The sequence below is a fragment of the Dermochelys coriacea genome, chromosome 9 (genome assembly GCF_009764565.3).
Source record: "Dermochelys coriacea isolate rDerCor1 chromosome 9, rDerCor1.pri.v4, whole genome shotgun sequence".
Taxonomy (NCBI): domain Eukaryota; kingdom Metazoa; phylum Chordata; order Testudines; family Dermochelyidae; genus Dermochelys; species Dermochelys coriacea.
The window spans coordinates 100,786,390-100,807,894 of NC_050076.1; positions in this window are offsets into that span (position 1 = coordinate 100,786,390).

A 21,505-nucleotide genomic window follows, 5' to 3' on the forward strand; every position below is an offset into this window, starting at 1 on the left:
AGCACCAAACTCATGGTTTCTCTGCCTGGGTGAGTCAGCCCATGGTTATGGTGCTTGTGCTATAAAAGATCCATTGTGTCCTGAGCTGGCGGGTTCCCTCCTGCAGAACTTTCCCAAAAAATTCCCCCCCTCATGCTCAGGCTGAACTCAAGGGTGAACTTTTGGGGATGTTTGCACAGAAATTGATTGCACATAAACATTTGTTTAAAGGTGACCTTTTCAAATCATGCTCTTGGTCCCCGTCTGTCCTCCCCCATTTTGGAAGTATTACAAAGCAGCTTTTAATTTTTACAAAGCTTTTAATTATCAGCAACATCTTTGCAGTTCGCCTCCAGAACATTAAGGACTTTCAAAACTGAGGTTTTGTGGCACTAAACTGCATTTGTTTCTACCCTTGCAAGCAATGTCTTATGAGTGAGGGTCAGATGATACCACCCCCTACTCTTCTTAAACATCCAAATCAATAGGACTCAACTGCTAGGTGTGAGAGTGGATGATGGAATCTATCCCGCAGTGATTTACATCTTCCAGGTGAAAGACAAATTCCATAATATCAACCAGTCCTGAGATAACCCTTCCAACAGCAATGTTCTGTTGTTCATTTTCTGACCCTGAGGCTTCTTTCTCATCTTATTTTACTGGTGGTCCTGGGTTCCTATTCAGATTAGGGGGCTTTGAAAACTAGTCCTCAATATAATAGGAGTCGAGCATTGTTGTTTTCTTTTCCAGTCCAGCCTTTCAATTATTTGTAAACTTTCCTGTCAAGGCAGTCTGAATTCCCAATGCTTTTCTCACTTGAGCATAGTAGAAGCCTGGTTGAGAGATTTCAGCCATCTTTGTGTAGCTGGAGTGTTTATTGCCCTTTCAGTTTAATACATTTTTCACTCCTCTCATTTATTCTAGGGTGAAATTCACCCCCGGTGCTGGCCTCCGGCACAGGGGCAAATTTCACCCCTTAGTAAGCCACGCTACAGCCCGGCCTTTGCTTTTAACACAAAATCCCTTTTACTCTATTTCTATCAGGATCACGGCTGCATACAATGTCGCCTCTGCGTGCCCTGTTTTTGTTTGCTGATACTAACTGATAGTTTCCGGTGTTCGTGGATTTAACAGCCCCAAATGGTAAAGGCTACTCAGCTCCCTCTACATGTGTCTGAAGACAAATATCACTCAACAGATTATTCACATTGAAGGAGCCTCTAGCCTCCAAAAGGCAGGTCTACACTTAGAGTACAAACACTGCACACGCAGCTAGCACATGTGTAACTAGCAGCATAGACGGTGAGGCACCGCTGTTTGTATCCATGTCGTGTCCCCTCTGCTTCCCCTGGCCAGAGTCTGTCCTTGGGGCAGTGAAAGGCTCCGGCAGCAGGTAGCTTCCAGAACCTTTCCTCGCTGTCTCCTCGCTGCTGAAGCCTTTCATGGCTGCATGTAGCTACCCACCACAGTGAGGGTGGGCTCGGCCTGCTCACTGCAGCGTGTGACTCATCTACCCTACACGCCACCACCAGTGTAGACAAGGTCTGAGTTTGTCTCCGTTAGGCTGAAGTCTCAGAGCAGTGTCTCCTCAATGAGAGAAGTCTGGGCTCTCTGGCTACAGACTGGCCGGGGGAGGAAGCAAGGCTGCTGGACTCTGCCTTAAACTCACATCAAATGCTGTTTGGCCTTTATTTCTCACAGCTGTTTATGAAGCTCAGATAGTTCTAGGAACAAGAAACAGGATTGCCTTTTCCCATTCATCCTCCTCCTGCTTGCTTGCTTTTTAAACCATACCCCTAAGGCTCACTCCAGAGCGCAAATTTCCCCCCAGTTTCCAAGGCCACTCTTACAAAGGCCCCGATCCTGCATGTTACTCCTCATGGACAGGCCCCAGTGGCTGTGCAGAGCCCGCCCAAAGTCAGCGAAGCATTGTGAGTAAGGGCTAAGGGGTACCCAGCCCTGGGTTTTGATGTGCAGGAGCAGATCTAAGCACCAATGCTGGACTCAGTTGCACTGCATAGGAAGGGCCGTGCAAAGCCCCTTGCCACAGGGAGAGCACTGGGAACCACAGTGTATCTCAGGGCCTGTGACAGGCAGAGCTCCGTGGTTGCATTGAGGGGTTAATTGCTACGGCCTTTGTAAAGGGTGCAGAAACTACCTACCCTCCACCCTTCCCTGCCTCACTTCTGCTGAGCTGCTCCCAGGAGGGAGCAGTTGGGTAGCAGGGCCTGCAGTTCTGTCCAGCCCTTAGTTGGGCTTTGCAATGGGGTTGATGGGAGGGGAGTTCTTATTCCCTTCGCTCAGCCTACACCTAAGCCATATAAGGGCAAAGCACAATCTAGTCCACTTTTCAGCAGAGCGCCTGTTGGCTTCAGTGGGGGGGAACCTCCATGTTCAGCCATATTTTTTAAACAGATTTGTTTCTTAACTCTCTTGCTGCCCCCTGCTCTTTGTGACCTGGGACTGACACTGAAACAGACCCCGTGCGAAGGGCGTGCCTTGCGGCACACAGCCCTGCCTGTCTCAAGGGGGTTGGCTGCCAGAGCCTTCAGGCCACCAGTGGGCAATCCAATTCTCCCTCTGCTCCTCCTTCTCCGAGCTCCTTTTGGCTTTGGGGGTTTGGAGCCTGGAAATGGACTATTCTTTTGGGTTGGACACTGTGTGTTGGAACCTGCCGGCTGTCGAATAATGATGGTGTGTTCCAAAGCAAGAGATTGCCCTGGGCTTTTCTGTCTTGACCAAAATGTTCTGTATGCTGTTTCTTGCCTCGCTAAGTAGTGAGACATCAGCTTTTCAATGATGAGACTCTGATGTAATGTATTGCTTGGTAAAATGATACCTACTGTACCTTTTTCTGTATTCCATAACGCCTGGCTAGTAATCCCAGTTTGCAATGTGATAGTAATACTTGTTGACAGTCTCTTCTGTAGCATGCTGATCCTGTTTTTCCTTTGTACGGACATGCTGTTAAGCAAAGCCATCTTTTCTGAAACTGTGTTATGATAATAGATCACAAAAACCAGTCCTTGAATCCTGTATCTGCCAAGGTTTTAAAACCACACATTATAACCTTAGAAAGACTGTTGAATTCTCCTCTGTGGTGTTTTTGTGTGTGTGTGTGTGTGTGTGTTAACAATAATTTTGGAATGTTTCTCATGGATTTTTCTTTTTAACAAAAACGTCTTGCTATTGTCAAAAATAGTCTCTGAAACCATTGTAACGCTCCTTCAAATTACCCTCTAAATTTTCTGATCGCTGACTGTGGTACTACCCGCTTCCTGCTCAATCAGCTCTTTGCAATGCACTAGCCATTGAGAGGAAGTCAGAAAATGAACACGTTCGAGCTTTTTTGATTTTCTTACATTTTTCAGTGAATGTCGTGCTGGTGGCAGGGGCCAGATTGAGCTATGAGTTGCGCAATCTCCCCCTGCTGTCATGTGAATGTGTCGTTATCCTAACTTTGAATGGGCAAACTCTAGTGTTGAGCGTAATTGTCATGCCCTTTCAATCTTTGCTCTTGTTGCTAAAGATTCCCAAGAAAGGTGCAAATGGTAGGAATTATGATAGGAGTTTTTATCCAGTAAGAACTGCATTGAGACCACTAAGTCTTCGTCAGCATCTGGCACTGTGTAATATAAATAATAGTGCAATAAAGCTACTGAATAGCCAGCAGCGGGTCATGTTTGGTTACTAGCAACCTGGTCGGAATCCATTGTTTATTGTTACATCTTTAACAATAGAGCACAGAGGCACCAAGCTGGATCTGGATCCCATTGTTCTGGTCTTTGTCTCACACACATATAAACACAAAGACCCATTCCCTGCACCAAAGCTCACAGATTTAATAAGCAGAAGATAATCTTTGCTGGGTTTGTTTTTCTTTCTTTAAAAGTTATGAACTCATGTATGACCCAATTCCTAGGTGTTACACTTACAGCTTCTGCAAAAGCTACTGTAAGAAGGAAGAAAATTGTTTTTCTAAGCAACCATCCCTCTCCTTTCACTGAGCAGCAACTGCGTTATTACAGCAGACACACAAATCTACAGGGAGATAAAATCAGCTAGATGTGAGTAAGTGAAGCAGGGCTTCCTTAGAGAATACATCCAAATAATGTCACTGAGTAACAGCCAACTGTCCCAGAAAGCCTGGCCTATAAGAAAGATTCCTAGATTCCAAGGCCAGAAGGGACAGTTGTGATCATTTAGTCTGAACTTCTGTACAGCACAGGCTACAGACCTTCCTCAAAATAATTCCCAGAGCAGAGCTCTTAGAACAGCATCCAATCTTGATTTCAGAACGGTCAGTGATGGAGAAGCCACCATGACCTTTGATAGGTTGTTCCAATAGTTAACTCCCCTCACTCTTTAACATGTATTACTTCCAGTCTGAACTTGTCCAGCCAATAGATTGTGTTATACCTTTGTCTGCTTGTGTGTAGATAGGGTCCCACACTCCTATTAGTTCACTCAGGAATTATTCTTGCAACTCTTTCTAATGTCACTGGGGTTGAGGTACAAATATCTTCCATGCACCCACTGACAAACGACTCCATGGGCCAAATTCATCCACAAGGGCATGCAACAGAAATTCTCTGGAATGGGGTTGTGTTTTCAAAGCACCCAGGTGGCTAGGAGCCTAAATCCTGTTTTCAAAAGTGCCTAAGTCACTTAGGAGCTTCAGTCTCACTGGAAGTCAGTGGGACTTAGGTGCTTTTTAAACATTTTACCCTAAATAAGTGCCAAATCTAGAATGAAAGCTCATGTCAATGTTCTCATCCCCTTCAAAGGAGCAGAGTTGATACTTACCTCTTCATTCTCCATTTCTAGAGCCTCCACCAGTCAGCCACATCACATTTCCTGCTTTCTGACTTTGTCCTTATCTAAGGGGATATGTTGCAGAACTGGCATTCTGTCTAACAGCTGGTTATTGAATTGATGACCTTGCTGAAAAGGGCTCCATTCCATATTGCAGCATCCCAGAGCCACCCAGCATGGCTTCGTTGTCTAGTTAAATGATGTTGCCCAGTTTAGTTCTTGTTAAACTACAGTGAGCCAGAACCTCTGCTGGGGTAAATGGGTGTAGCTGTTCAATTGCAGCCAATGGAGCTACGTCAGTATATACCAGGTGAGCATCTGGCCCAGTATCTGCATTGGATGTAAAGGGCCATAAATAAATAGCAAAGCACCCTACGCACATACATTATTTCTCCATGCAGATTTGCAAGCTTCCTTAAAAAAAGATGAAGGACCCAGCATCTTTTTACCTGATGGCAGTTATTTGAACCAAACAAGTGCAATCTGTTTATGTACTAGCCAGGCATAAATTAGAATTTAAAAACAAAACATTTTTGTTGGAAGGGAAATCCTAGTCCATTAATCAATTGGCTAATTTTCTAATGCTAGACACTTCCTAATCTAACAAATTTAAAGCTGCTTGAAACAGCTGGTGCATACAGCTCTTGTTTCTGAGAACTAAAATGCTTCCGTTCTGTTTTTCAAAAGTTGTGTTTATTGTGCTTTGCTAAGGGCTTCACACGCTGAAAGGACCAAATCAAGCAGCATCCAGTGTCTTAGTAGGTTTAAAAGGGTGATGACATGTAAGGCTAGATTCACTAGAGTGTGCCAGCTGTTTTGCACCCCTGCAGTGATGTAACGTGGTGTGGCTGCTTTGTGGCATTGGAGTGGCCCAGAGTAGCCAGAGCAGAAGAGGTATACAGAAGGCATTTGTAGATTTTAAGGCCAGAAGTGGTCATTATTATCCTGCACAATACAAGCCAGTGGTAGTTGTTCTGTTTCCTTTTGATCCAATAGGCATTTTTCAAATTCCTGAAAGTAACTGTCTTTGAAATCTGATTAGAAATAGCAATCACATTACAGCTGATGGCCTCATTAAACCTAAGGATAGAGTGAAATTACAGGCCAAATCCTGCTCTCAGTTATACTGTTCAATAGGACTCCTCATACGGCCACAAGGCATGTGCCTAGATGTTTGTAGGATGGGGTCTTTAGTGATGGACTTGCCAGACGTGAGAAGATGTCCCAACCTGCAGGAAGGTGACCAGGTGCCGACCTGACTCTGGGTACTCAGTTTAGGCCCACACCCCAGGAGACCAATTTGGTTTCTTTCTTGCTTTGAAGAAAAAGGGGGGAAAGAAAGAAGTGTGCAAACACCATGAGATCTGAGGAATGATTTCAATAGGTACAGCTGGCCTGCCCCGTAGAGTTTGGAAGGACTGTTCCATGCAGAAAGGGCAGCCTGGAGAAGGCAGAATGACATTTGGGAGAGAAGGGGATGGAGAGTGAACACAGGGGCTGTCGCAAGTTCCAAAAGCACACATACAGCCCAAACCTTACAGTACCAGAATTGCTTGAAATAGACCAATGAGCTTTCTTACTGCCTTTGGTTAGATACATACTTTAAAGCCTGTCCCCAGCATAATGCTGCCAACATGCCCAATGTGACAAATTAAGAGATCCTTTTCAAATGTTACAAACAGAAGAGCCACATCACCACTTTGACCAAGCGCGAGATGAGCCCAGGGGCTGAGAGCCCAGGGAGAAGAACACGACCAGAGTTGCTGTTCTTTGCCTAATGGAGCGATGGAGGCCTGCTCTGAACAGGACCTAGCATTTTCTGAAGCACTCTGTGCTGGCCCAACGTTAAGGCTCAGCTCTACCAAGGGACTGCAGCGTTGCAGTGCCACCCAGGTGAAATCCATCAGCCCTGAGTTAGGTGCCTAGGTTCCCTTTCCCATGCATGGGGAGAGGTAGGTGCCTATGAATGGGAATCAAAAAAACCAGCACATGGGGGGAGGGAGGGAGATGCCTAAGTGAGTCAATAGCAAATGCCAACGAGAGGGGTGTGGCCTAAGCCCCACCTCTCAGGGAGTTAGACACCTATGTTCCTTTGTGGATCCGGGTCTTCTGAAAATCCTGCTGTACATATTCCCCACCTTACCCCCTTGCTGGGCTTTATTGCTAACTCAGCAAAATATAGAGCTCAGCTCAACTTTCCCCACAAGCTTGCCTGATCCTCTTCAGAACCTCTTTCTCCTCCTCTTTGTGTCACCTGACTGGAGTTAAAAAGATGCACGTTCCACTCTGGGATGGCATAATTACCCTGTGTCCTTACAGACCATTCAGCAGAGGAGTCCTGCATCGCCCAGCTAGGGGCGCAGAGTTGACTACTCCTTTCCAGGTGGGTTGGTTTTCATTCAATTTAAACCTGTTTCACAATAGAGTGAGCAGATTTGTTTCCAATGTAATTGTCATTTGCTCCGAGAGGGGGAATATTCAGTGTTTGCTCCCACTGCTCCTATAACTGAGTGCCTGTTTCCTACCTCACCAAAGCCCATCCTCCCTGCCCACCAGAGCCCATGTTCAGCAGGCCCATCCTTATTCCTCTTCTTCCATTCTACTGGAAACTAGCAATAAGGGGCCAGGTTTGCTCTCACTGCCTCCAATCCAGCCTTATTGAGGTTCCAGGGGTGTAAAGGAGAGCTGGCCCAACATGTGCTGAAATGCATGAATGTGTCTACCCTTATGGCAAAGACCCACACAATAGACTGGCGAGGTGATTTTTTCCATAAAATTTTTGCACCCACCTAGAGCATTGAATAGACAATTTGGGTGAGCCATAAAAGGCTCTCATCCCCTATTCAAGTCTTTAGGGTTGCAGAGTAACATCTTCAAATAAGCTCCTCCTGGTCTCCTTCCAGTTCCATCACCCCTGCCTCTCTCGGCTGTTCTCAAACTGCGCCTGCTGCATCAGCCTTTTCCTTAGACTAACGTCTTTTTCTTAGTCTTTCCTCAGCCCCTTCCAGTCTGGTGATTAATACATAACGAGGTCCATAGGTGGTGTACTGTCTTCCGGAGCCCCCAAACGTGCTGCTCCCAAATTAAAGTCCCCTGTAAGAACATAATTTTTCTTTCCACACAATTACAGGCAAGTGCTGGAGGTGGGACTCCCCTGTTTTCTAGTCTGATTTGGCTGGCCGTGTTGGATCCCATCATGGGTTTTGTTAGCAAATCACTCCAGATGCAGATCCTGCAATTCAGAGGTACCAGTAACTCAAAAACAAGTAATGGTGGCATTGTTGTAGAGGGCCACCGCACCTCTTCTACCACGCTCTCCTTCCTAAATGGATTGGAACCAGGGGGTTTATATTCCAGTTATGAATATCACTCCACCAGGCTTCAGTAATGGCAATTCTATCACATTTCTTCTCAGCAGCGAGAACATCCAGCTCCTCTTGCTTGTTACACAGCTCCCTCGCTTACATGTTTAAGCAACTGGAAAATGGCCTTTCGCATGCTTTGCCATCTCAGTTCAGTTTGTCTGCGACACTCTACGTCTGTACTGGGGTAGTCTCCTTAGCATCTTCCCCTTACAGGGCTAGTTTAACGCCTTTCTAACCAGGAGCAGATTACCCCCGCTGCGCCCCGAGACGCAGGCTGTCCCATTCATACAGCCCTTTCACCCCCTGGACCGTGGCCCAATGTGCCACAAAACCTTCAGCTGCACACCAGTTGCAGCGCACGGTTCACCAGTAGTGTCCGGCATGGGGACTTGCAGCTGCCCGGTCTCCATCCAGCCTATGCACGCCACTGAGTCACAGCAGGGCCTCCCAATTGGCCATCCCACCGGGCTGACCATGTCTGCACTTAAGCCCACCACCACCAACCGATTTCTGGCTGCCCAACGCTTACACCTGCAGCAGTTGTTGCTCCTCTCCCTCCCTGCCTTGTCCCCAGCCTCTCCTGCCTCTGTCTGTTCCAGCCCTGCTTTCCTGCTGGCTTCCTGACTTCAGCTCTGACCAGTAGGCCTGGCTCCTGCTCCAACCATCAGCCCTGACTGCCCACGTCCCGGTTCATACCATGCAGTATTTTCTGCCGTGTGACTTGCTTGTAGGACTGAGATTATTTGGACTTTCCTGTTCTTTGCCCGTTGCCTCCTTCAGTTGTTACTCACACCGGTTCCCCTGGATGTCTGTGTCTTTGTTTTCTCAGTTGCTCCCGCATCAGCTGTATCCAATAGCTGGTGCAGTGCCATACCTAAACCAGAAGGGATCACGCTCTCTTCTCCAGGCTCCCTCTGTTTGCCTGCGCGTGCCTTTATGGACATCACTACACTCATTGACCCAATGAAAGTAAAGTTACACCCACACATAGGTAGGGCCCTACCAAATTCACAGCCATGAAAAACACACCACGGTCTGGGAAATCTGGTCTGCCCCTGGGAAATCTTGTCTTTTGTGTGCTTTTACCTTATACTATACAGATTTCACGGGGGAGACCAGCATTTCTCAAATTGGGAGTCCTGGCCAAAAAGGTCCTAACCCAAAAGGGAGTTGCAGGGCAGGTCAAAAAGATTATTTTATGGGGGAGTTGTGGTATTGCCACCCTCACTTCTGAGCTGCTTTCAGAGCTGGGTGGGCGGAGAGCGGCGGCTGCTGACCGAGGGCCCAGCTCTGTGGGCAGCAGCGCAGAAGTAAGGGTGGCAATACCACTCCAGGCCATCCGCACTTCTGCGCTACTGTTGGTGGAGGCAGCTGCTGGCTGGGAGCCCTGCTCTGAAGGCAGCGCTGCTTCCAGTAGCAGCAGAGACGTAAGGGGAGCAGTACTGCAACGCAACACTCTCCAGCTCCTTTTTGGGTCGGGACCCCTATAATTACAACACCATGAAGTTTCAGATTTAAATAGCTGAAATAATGAAATTTACATTTTTAAAAAATCCTATGACCATGAAATTGACCAAAATGGACCATGATTTTGGTAGGGCCCTAATCAGGCCTACTGGTCAGGACAGGATATTTGCTGGGCTGAAGCCTTAAATTCCTCATGAAAAATACTCCATGACAAATTCTCGCCTCAGATACGTGAACGGTGGTCAGCAATGTGACTCAAGTATCAATGTGCAACAGCCGGTCTCTAATGCTTCCTTCTCAACCAAATGTCTTGCTCAGTAGGATTTTATTCCTCATCCCTAAATTCTCATGCGGCGCAAACCCCTTCATCATACCAGGGGCTGACTTTTTGGTCTGTATTAGGGTAGCACTTAGCACAATTGGGTCCTGGTCCTTGACTGGGGCTATGGGAATATAAATAATAGTTAATAATAATAATAATTAATAATAATATTTGTATTATGGCACCATTGCGCAAGACACAATGCATAATCCGTGCCCCAAGGAGCTTAACATCTAAATAATTTTTAAACATAAAAGTTTGTTCCCAAAGTACTTCAATTTACAGAAAACCATTTCTTTGGCCTTAGAGTAAAACTGCAGCTTAGTGATTGACAAAAGTGTTACCAAATTGCAGCCTAATATGTGGAGAACTGTCAAGTACCAAATTCTAAGCCTGGAAACTAGTGTTTTATAATGCAAGCTGTGATAGATCCTTAAAGTAACTATGTGCGCTGCCAATGTAAGTAAAAATCATACTTGTGTTTTATTTGTTGTTTTAGCTAGTAATAACAGGTCCTGTGCCATTCTCCTGTGGGTGGGTGCAGTGGGATGAGTGGGCGAGGTTGCCTGGAATGTTTAGGGACACAAAATCTCTCTGTATTTGTGGGATAGGTTCCTGAAAGAACAAGAAATAATACTGAGAGAGGAAGCAGAAATTTCAAGAACAGATGTTCAAAGAGGAGGGAGAAAAGTATTAACAGCTTAGGAAAATGTGGTCCAAATCTTCAACTGTAAACTCCCATTTTGCTCATAAAATGGCACATGCAAGGGGTGAAGTCTGGCGCATGTATCCATTTTGCACAAACATACTGACTCTTGTGCCAGTGCATTGGCAAAAACACCAATGCAAGGATTTTTGTTTGGGGGCAAAATCAGAAGCTGGATTGAAGTGATTAGAAATTTTGGACTATTATGTCCAAGGAAGGACACCGGGTTGTTTAGCTTGGTTTGGTTTTTTTCTTCACAAACATGAGAATATTAGGAAGCCAATTGGCATAAAGCAAATATGGCACTGAACAAAATATTCAGGCTCTATGTTTTAGGAGGGACAGTATGGTTAGTGTGGCTGGCTTCAACCTCCTTAATCTTCACTGAAGACTAGGACTTATTCTTCATTGTGGCAAACCTGATCAATAACTAAAAGCAAAAATTGACTAAATAAGCAAATTCTGAGCAGCCAGTGACAATGAGGACATTCCCCAAAAGATGAGGCCACTGAGATTTTGCTGTAAGCAGATGAAGAGCTGGTGGCATGTTTATATAGCTCGTGATTTTACTATGTTTAAAAAAATAGTCTGTGCGAATCAAACATGGTTTATTTTGTTACACATTGGGCCCCTCTGAAAATAAACATCTTGATGCTATTTTGCTCCACGCACGCTAGGGTCCGAGGGACACAGTTATGCATTTTTGGCCGAAAAGTGCCATGCTACACATTGTTCGTTACAATTTTAAAACCATTCTCTTGAAAAAGTTTGTGGTGTTCTCACCTTTAAAGACACTTAAGATTCTCTCTGAAAGATTTTTATCTGTGTTTCTTAAAACTCCTAGGATGGCTGTAACTTAAAGAGACAGAGTTTAAGAACATTTTCCTTTGTTTTTTTCGGTTTGTTCCCTTTGTACACTACGTGTAATGTCAATTTCCAATTTCTTCGGTATGGGCACCCAGTCACTTTCTTCTCTGTTTTACACAGCAACAAGGGAGGGGAAACGTGAAAACTGGAGGATATGACTGTGAAATCACAACTATTGGCAGGTGCATTATCAGAAAATCCTTTTAGCTTTTTGTTTTTGTTTTAAGCTGAGAGGACCCCTTTAAGCGAATCTTGGCTTGCGAGCATTTTATGAGTCAAAGAGAAATAAGATACGGCAGGATGTGATGGAAAACTGGGTTATTTAGAGGTCATGGTCAAATTATAAACCAGTTTTAATGTTAATGAAAACAATGTCTGAGGAACACGATCAACTTAGTGCCTCAGATAACTTCAGTGTCATTTTGGAGCCGTGATTTTCAAACTGCCGCTTGCAGAATGGCTTCTGTGGCAGTGGTGAAGGCTCTCTCAGATCTTACATGCTGATGTTTCCTGTCAGCCATAACCACAAGCCTTTCAGTTTCAAGAGGCTTTTTTTGACCAGCCCCTATCTCTACCCTCTGTCTTTCTTCAAGCGTAGCCCTGTCTGCAGCTGCATTTCTCTCACACTGTTGAATAGCTGCTATCTTTTCAACACTTTTGTCCACCAGCTCCTTGCTCTCTGAGTTACAGTAGCTCCGTTATAAGCCAGAAGGACTATCCGGCCTTTTCTCTTACACTGCACTGCGTTCGCAGCGCTCAGAAATGGAGCCTTTTGTAGCAGAAGTACTGATCCAAATCTCCCACAGACCTCTAGGTTTGTGGCAATTACCATTGCAATAAGGGCCTTGGAAGTTGATTCTTTTTATATTATCTCCAACACATTTCATAACTCTGGGACTGGTTTGCATTTTCCAGGGTCATTTCCCAGTAATTATCCGGGTATTTAAGACCCCTCTTGCCACCCCACCTCTCCTCTCTTTGTCACCCCCCCAGAAAGAAATTGACGGATTTGAGCTGAACCATGACAGATGTAGAGTCCGCAATCTTATAGGCCACAGGTTTTGCGAATTACTAGACTGTCTGCAGCAGCCTGTATTCCTTCAGTGTCATCATATATTAAAATCCACTTTGTTACTAAATGGGAAAATAAACATGGAATGAATACCAAACAGAGAGGCTGTTTAATTACATATGTTAAGCAGAGTGACATCTGTGTACATTCCACAAGGAAGTGGATTAAAGCCATGACCTTTCACTCGGTGTGAAACTAGTTTGTTGTGCCGTGCAGACAGCCATGTCAGGTCAAGATCTGCCAGACATTTTGTTGCCTCCAGTGTTTATGTTTAATATTGGATGATGTCTATGGAAGCTAAATCTTAACGGCCGAGGCTGTTTTCTGAGCAAGCCTCATCTGGAGTATATCTAATAAACTTGCCATTCCTTGCCTGTAGTTCTCACCATTCGGGGTGTTTGTTCCAGCGTGAAGGACAGCTGGAAAAAAAGGAAAGTAGCAGCATAAATGACTCCGAATGTTGATTTTTTTTTTTTTTAGTGGCAAACCAGACAGATAGCATGAATCTGCATGCTACATGTCAGGGCTTTTATGACAAGTAGCTAATTGCCACTGTAACTCGAGCAGAGACAGAGCTGTAGACATGTCACATGTATGTAGATCTGACATTTTGTTATTAATCAGCTTTAGTATAATAGTTCCTCAAGGTTCCAAATGAAAACGAAGAGCTAAATAGACAAGACAGACAAATGGTGGGAGGGGAAACTGAGGCAAGGAGCAGGGCAAGGATGTGCCCAAGGCCATCCTAGCTCAGTGGCAGAGCTGGGAACATAATTCACTCAGGTCTCTGACTCCCAATCCAGTGCTCTATCCACTAGACAATGCTGCTCCTCCTGATATGATCATAGACTGATCACTGCTAATCCACCTGGCTTACAAATTACTGTATTTCTTGGTGTGCAGAAACACTCCAGGCTGCCTTTGGGTTTGAAATAACATTGAGTGAAGCCCAAGAACATAGCGCAGGAGCTATGGGTTCAGGAGGTCAAACTGGCTGTTATAGGGATCCCAGAAACATGGTGGAATAGCACTCAGCACTGGAATATAAGCATTGGAGTGTTTGTGCTCGTTAGGAGAGAGACGTGGTAGGGTAGCCGTGTACATCAATGTAACCTGTAAAGAAATAAGACGGGATAGTATGGACAAAACAGAATGTTTGGGCCAAAACCGCTTTGAGGAGGGATGGTAACCGGGGTTCTATTGGGGTAGCATTAGGGGTCTGCTAGAGAGTATCCTGCCCTGCCCCTCTTGGACTTGGCTATGGATAGAGGTCTCTTTTATATTATTAGAGTGAGAAATACTATTGGGAATTGTGTCGTAATGGGAGCCTTTAACTTCCCACCTATAGATTGGAGAATAAATGCTACGACTATTAGTAGGGCCCAGTTATTCCTGGGGAGTTTCTTTGTCAAATCATTGCTGACCTAACAATGGGAAATGCAATTTTAGACATGGCTTTGGAACACAGTGAGGACATCACAGAAAAGCTGGTTGTGGGAAATAACCGTGGATCGAGCGATCACAAACTGATTCTTCCATTTAATTTAAAGTGAATCATCAAAACCGGGTCATCAACTGTGATTTTGATTTCAAAAGGGTCAACTGTGGGAAATGAAGGGAATTAGTTAAAGAAGTTAAACCTGCCTTGAGTGTAGGGGACTGGACTTGATGACCTCTTGAGGTCCCTTCCAGATCTATGAGTCTATGATTCGTTCTATGATTCTTTAGTCAGCTGGACTGGAGAGCTCAAAGACTTAAATGTGTAGGAGACTTGGCATTTCTTTAACTCATCTACACAAAAACTAGCAGCAATTTGCATCCCAAGCAAAAAGCTTGTAGGGAAAGTCTCAAGACCCAGCTGTCTATTCTTAGGAGTAAGCAAAGCCAATAGCGAACGGAGAAAGGGATTGATAAACTATTTCTTGGAGTTTAGAAAATGTAGGAATACAGTGAACATTGCTAACTGTCAAGTTGAATTAGCTCGTGCCAAGAAAATTAAAAGAGGGTTTTTAGATATATAAATAAGGAAAAAATAAGAAAGGATGTGGTTAGGCTGCTGTGGGGTATGCATGGGAAAGAGCTTAAAGATAATCGAGGGCTAGCCCCACAACTAAATGAATATGTTGCATCAGTTTTCAATAAGGATGATAATATGGAACATGGGTATGATGGAAGTGACTGTACAGAAATGGAAATGACCACATCTGATGGAAGACAAATTTAAGATCTTAATGCATTCAAATCAGGGGGACTGGATAATTTCCATGCCAGAATACTGAAAGAATGGGCACATGAGAGAGAGTGTTCATCCTGTAGCAAGGATTTTAAATCAATCTATTTGGGGGTAGTACCATATGACTGGAGAATAGCTAATGTCAGACTTATATGTAAGCAAGGGAAAAAAAGTGATGCAAACAATTCCAGACCTATTTGTCTGACCTTAGAACAAGGCTTTAGAACAAATGATGAAGGAAAGAATAACTAAAATCATGGAGGTAAATGGAAAAGGGGACTTAATGCAACAGGGGTTTGCCAAAAATAGATTGTGCCCGACTAACCCTATTTTCTTCTTTGAGAAAATTACTGATTTTGTTAGATAAGGGAAATGCAGTAGATCTAATAGTCTTGGTCTTCAGTGAAGCATTTGACATGGTACCATATGGGAAATATTAGTTAAATTACAGCAGATAAGGGTGAATACAAGCATTGTGTGTGGGTTGATCACATGATGATGATGAGCCTCTAATGTGATGTGGCTGCAAAAAAGGCAAATGTGATCCTAGGCTGTATCAGGCCAGGGATTTCCAGGAGAGAGAGAGAGGAGAGAAGTGTTCATGCCATTGTACAAGGCTCTGATAAGACCTCAGCTGGAACACCATGTGCAATTCTGGTCACTCATGTTCAAGAAAGGTGAATTCAAACTGGAACAGGTGCAGAGAAGAGTTACTAGGATGATCAGGGGAACGAAAGGCCAACTTTATGAGAGGAGACTGGAAGATCTTGGCTTGTCTAGCCCTAGCCAAAAAAATGGGTTAAGAGGGGCTGATTGCTCTCTATAAATACATCAGGGAGGTGAACACCAGGAAGGATGAAGAGCTAGTTAAGCTAAAGGACAAGGCTGGGACATTGGATGGGGAGGGCCAGGGCTCTGAGGTGGTTCTGAGCATTCTCTCTCTCTCTCTCTCTCTCTCTCGCAAGTGCTTGTTCTGGCTGGTTCTTGTTCACACACTCGGGGTGTAAATCTAGAGCGGGCAAACTTTTTGGTCTGAGGGCCACATCGGGGTATGGAAATTGTATGGGGGGCCATGAATGCACACGAAATTGGGGGTTGGAGTGCAGGAAGGGGTGAGGGCTCCGGTGGGGGTGCGGGCTCTGAGGTGGGGCCAGAAATGAGGAGTTCAGGGTGTGGGAGGTGGCTCCAGGCTGGGGCAGGAGAAGAGCTCTGGCATGGGGCTGAGGATGAGGGATTTGGGATGTAGGAGGGTGCTCTGGGCTGGGACCAAGGGGTTCAGAGGGCAGGAGGAAGATCAGGGCTGGGGCAGGAGCTTGGGGTGCAGGAAGGGGTCAGGGTGCAGGCTCTGGGTGGCACTTACCTCAAGCAGCTCCCAGAAGCAGCAGCATGTCCCCTCTCCAGCTCCTATGTGGAGGAGCGGCCAGGTGCCTCTGCGTACTGCCCTGTCCGCAGGCACCACCCCTTCAGCTCCCATTGGCTGCAGTTCCAATCCAATGGGAGCTGTGGGGGCAATGTGAGGAGCCCCTTGGCTGCCCCTATGCGTAGGAGCCAGAGGGGGGAACATGCTGTTGTTTCTGGGAGCCACACAGAGCGGGGCAAGCCCCGGACTCCGCTCCCCATCTGGAGAAGCAAGAACTTGAGGGCTGGATTAAAATGCGTGGAGGGCCGGATGTGGCGCCCGAGCCATAGTTTGCCCACTCCTGGTCTGACTGATTGCCCTGTGTGGGGCTGAGAAGGAGTTTTCCCTCAAGTCCGATTGGCATTACCTTGCTGGGTTTCCTCCATGCTCTGCAGTGGGTGGGTGTGGGTCACTTGCCAAGATTCTCTGGGTACATCTCACTTAATGATTTCCCTGCCACTGCGGGTGCCTCCTGGGGGCCTCCAGTGCTCTGCATGTGGCATGGAGCAGGCTAGTCTCCTGAGGGCTGACACTTAGGTCCAGTTTTGGTGGCTGGGTTAGTGTGCGGGTGCTGGGGGGTGTTGGTGGCCTCGTCTATACAGGCGGTCAGGCCAGATACTCTGGTGGCCCTTTCTAGCCTTCAACTCTATGACTCTATGCAATAGTATAGTGCCTGATCCAAGGCCCACGGGAGTCAATGGGGGCCTTTCCATGCATGATAATGGGCTTTGAATCAGGTGCTTTCTGCTTGAATTGCATGAAACGCCTCAGGCCAGGTGGTGGCCATCTCTCTTCACTGCACTGCTATCAGCAACCATTAATCACATTTGTTACAAAGTATGACAGTGACCGTTCGAGAGGGCAAGTTTTCGCTCCAGCGCTATCAGGATACGTGCTACGTGAAATCTTCCACCAAGGAAGATCTAATCCCTTATAACTCTCAGTATGCAAAAGAAGAAAGAGAGATGGCACAGGCAGATTTAGCTTCTGTCTGAACACCAACCCGGAAGGCCCTGCCTAACCTGGGGCAGTAGTTTCCAGCTGATGTTCATTGTGCTAAGACCCAGCTTCAGCCAGGCAAAGAGGCTCAGGAAGGAAGTAGCTCACTGATGAGTCACCACGCTATGGTACCTACACAACATATTTAAAGGGTTGATCAGAAGCCATTTATGAAGGCTAATTTCCTAACAGATGATGGCAAAGAGCATGCTGCACTTCCCCAGACTGATGGTGGTTATCAAGTTATTGCGCTGGAAGAAGTACACTGAATTTTGGCAGACTTATCATCGGCTTCTCCATCTGGTAAGTACCTGCGTTGATTTGGTGGTAGGCCTTGTGACAGAGCACTTAGGAGGGGTGGGTTTGGTAATCAATGCACTAGTTTTTAAGTCCTCAGGATGCCTGGAATATCCCCGCTTTTGGTGTCAACAGTCAGAATGCTGGGGTGTTATAATGACACAATGTTCCACACGCATTGCTGTTCTGGGATCAAATGGTTTGAACGCCCCGTTTCATGCTCACCATGTAGCCAGTCCTTGTTTAAGGCCAAAGCTTGTCCTCATGTGGCAGGAGAAGGCATCTCACTGTGAGTCTCTCAGGCATCTCACTGTGATTGCTGACCTGTCTAGTCAGCGCACAGACATCGGGGCGGGTAGATTGAGTCGGTAAGGGGCAGTGTTTCAGGTGATCCCTCTATTCCTCCAGTCTCCATTGTCACCGGAGGAGGGGAGGAAGAGGGGCCCAGAGGCAAGAGGCACTTGATCTGTTCTGCTGCTCCAGAGCGAGGAAAGGAGTCGAGATGCAAAGTGCGTCAGTATCTTGTGACCCTGTTGCCATAAAGAGTGTTTTGACATTGAAAAATAGGGTCACTGTGGCAGTCCTTGCAAAGCTCCAGGAGGGAGGGTGCCACCGCTTCAGAGAATGGGTCAAAGCTGGAAGTCCGGGGATGCTCAGCTGCGAGTGCAAAGCTGCTCCTTGCACCAACGTGTCACGTCCAGGTGTCTCAGGTGATGCCTTTGAGACTGGCTAGAGCCCACTACGCTATTCTACACTGCATGACGCTATCACATGTGCCAGGGACTAGAGCTTGTGGGAACACAGAAAGCAGCTTTGGCTAAAATAATCTTGATTTTTTTCATTCTTTTTTGGCCAGAATTTTGTTTTGACAGAAATTTTCTGACCTGTTCCCTTAGGCGCTGTATTGGCAGATGCATGATAGACCCCAGTCCTTAGAGACCAAGGCCCAGATTTTACAGGTATTTAAGCGTTTATTCACTTAATTCTGCAAGACCGAGGTCTTATTTCCAAAAAGTACTTAAGAACCTACGTCTCACTGAGAGTCTATGGAATGTAGGTTCCTAAGTGTAGGTTCCTTAGTCACTTAAGACCAGAGGCTCAGAGATATTAAGGTGCCTAAATACCTTTGAGGCTTTGCAAGGCTGAGCAGAGCAACCACTAAATGCCCTTACCACTCTGGGCCGAAGAGCGTGAGGTACGCTGTTTGTGGAATGTTCTCTCTTCATGAATCCTCCCGGTTTGTGGAAACATCTTCAGCAGAACGTGTAAATGTCACCGCTGTGTGTCCTGACTGCACTAGGAGCATTGCTGGGATTCATTATTTTGGACTATTGATCTGCAGGAACCCTGAGGGAACCATCAGAAAGAGGATGAAGCCAATTTGCCATCCTGTTAGAAACAAAATGGGAATCATTCTTTAAGGACAAAAGTGAGAGGGGAGTACAGATTAATTTACAACTTCCTTGCATCCACTGTCTAAAGGCAGCGACAAGCCACTGACTGAGTTAGGGCACCATAAAACATAGCAACGTGTGCCTCCAGAATACTTAAATTGACAGCCACCTTTGTTATAGATCAGCTCTCGATTTCAGCACAAGGAGTACATTCTGCGACCGCCACGTAGACTATGCCTGATCTCCACGTTAAGCAGCGTGATGGGATTGGTGTGGGGTGTGATCTTTTTTCTCTTTAGTATCCTTGTTAGCTGTGAATCAAGTTGCACACGCAGCATAAAGCTCAGCTAGGAGACGTGCTTTGTGAAGCATGTGGTTCGTACCTAGCGTCTAGATCTAAAACCAAGCCAGGTGCATTTTTAACACACATGTTGTTGGATATGCGAGCAAAGCTGTGATTCTGAACCAGCCCTGATTTGTGTGATCCATCAGAGTGCCCCTCGTTGGTGAATTATATTTCCTGCAATATAAAATAAATCCATTTCGTACACTTCACAGGGTCTCACGTTAGGCTTGGCACAACACTTGGAGAGGTGATGGGCAAAAGCGGCTGTAAACCACCTTTATACTCCTGGGGCCATCCAGGAGTCTGTCCAGTCCCTAGCCGTCTGTGTGTCCTAGGAGTGGTTCCAGCAGATGGAGAGCAGCCAGATGCTGGCACTGCTTCCTGTGCCAGAGGCTGGTGCTCATGGGAGGCATAGCAGCCACTGTGCTGGTCTTATGCCATCGGGGGATTCTCCAAGCTGGGTAGAGGGGAATCTGGCAGAGCAGAGGAGCCATTAGTGCACCACGACAAGCCAGGGGAGAATGCCTGTGGGGTGGGCACAGGTTAAAGCCTTAGTGGGGGTTTCACCTTCCTCTTCCGCATCCACCTTGTGTGTGGGTGCGGGTCACTTGCCAGAATTTTCTGGATGTGTCTCACTTAATCATTTCCCGGCTATTGCTGGGACCTTGGGTGCAGGTGCACCTTGGTCCCTCCAGTGCTCTGTCTTTGACCTTAATTGTCTAGTCTTCTGTGGGCTGTGATACTTCAGTCTGATTTTGGTAGTTGGGTTTAGTGTGTGGGGGCTGGGTGGTGTTGGTGGCCCGCGATACACAGGAGGCCAGACTAGATGATCTAGTGGTCCCTTCTGGCCATGAACTCGAGCCTAAAACCACTGCAAGTGGCCCTACCCTGCCTCTCCCCACAAACACTGATGCAGTACGGCGTATGTCAGATCCAACTGGGATGGGACGAGCCAGGCCTGTAGCATGTGGTGCTCTGGGAATTCCGGGCTGCCTGTGGCCAGGCTGCCAGAAGCACTCCTTGAACTTACACCAGGGGCTGATTTAGCCCCCAGAGCAGCCCAGAATCTGAGGGGGAGGCATAAAACACAGAATCAGACCTGGGGTCTTACAGCCAGTTCTGTGGATGTCACCTTAACAATGTTGCCTTCTTGCATGTTACATTCCATGTTGGATATTAGGAAAAACTTTTTCACTAGGAGGATGGCGAAGCACTGGAATGGGTTACCTAGGGAGGTGGTGGAATCTCCTTCCTTAGAAGTTTTTAAGATCAGACGTGACAAAGCCCTGGCTGGGATGATGTAGTTGGGGATTGGTCCTGCTTTGAGCAGGGGGGTGGACTAGATGACCTCCTGAGGTCCCTTCCAACCCTGATCTTCTATGATTCTATGATCCCACATGTTACCAATGGAGCGTCTGCTATGTGGCTGCGAGAAAAGGCTGCTGAGCCTTTGATCCGTCGTAGTGCCGAACAGAGGGATAACTGAATGTTGCCTCCCACCTTCCCCCTGACTTGTGTTGCGATTTAAGCTTTATGATGAACCAGTGAAAGGCAAACACCCAGACTGGGGATGCAGACAGCTTAAGAACCATGACCACGTGCTTAGCTGGGTCTTGCCGGAGCACTGATCGTTTCCATTTGAATATAAAAGGGTTTGCACTCTCACCGGTTACTTTAAGTGGCCCACCATGAAAGGATCCTATCAAAGGAAAAAAACTGCATGAGCATCCCAGGCTTTTCCCACAGACCGACAGAAGGACCAACTGGGAAAATAACTCAGCCTGCATTATGGGTTCAGCTGGCAGCTGAAGTTGAAGTGACCACGTTGCGGTCATCCAAGAAATAAATATGAGCACAATGTGTGTCAGCTTTCAAACATCACACACCTCAGAACGGCGAAGTGTGCTCTGGCATTGTCACGCTGCACTATTTAGTGTTATATAAGTTGCAACACGTTTACTGAAGTTGCCCTGCAGACAGTAAACGTGTGACTGCCTTAGGAAGGAACTAAAGCAGGGACTTCCTCCTGTCAGCAGTTCACCTGCCCCAGCATCTGTGGTGATGGTGAAAGGGAAGCTATTGTCTGAGGCTCACTTCCTCTATCACTGTTGCTGGATCATCATGAGGCTGAGGTTTGCAGGCTAACGATCCTTGCAGGCCGACAGCCAGTAGCACCACAACGTCAGTTTGTGATTGAATTCCTGGAAAGAAAGGAAGGGCCGTAAAGCTGAAGGTAAACTAAGC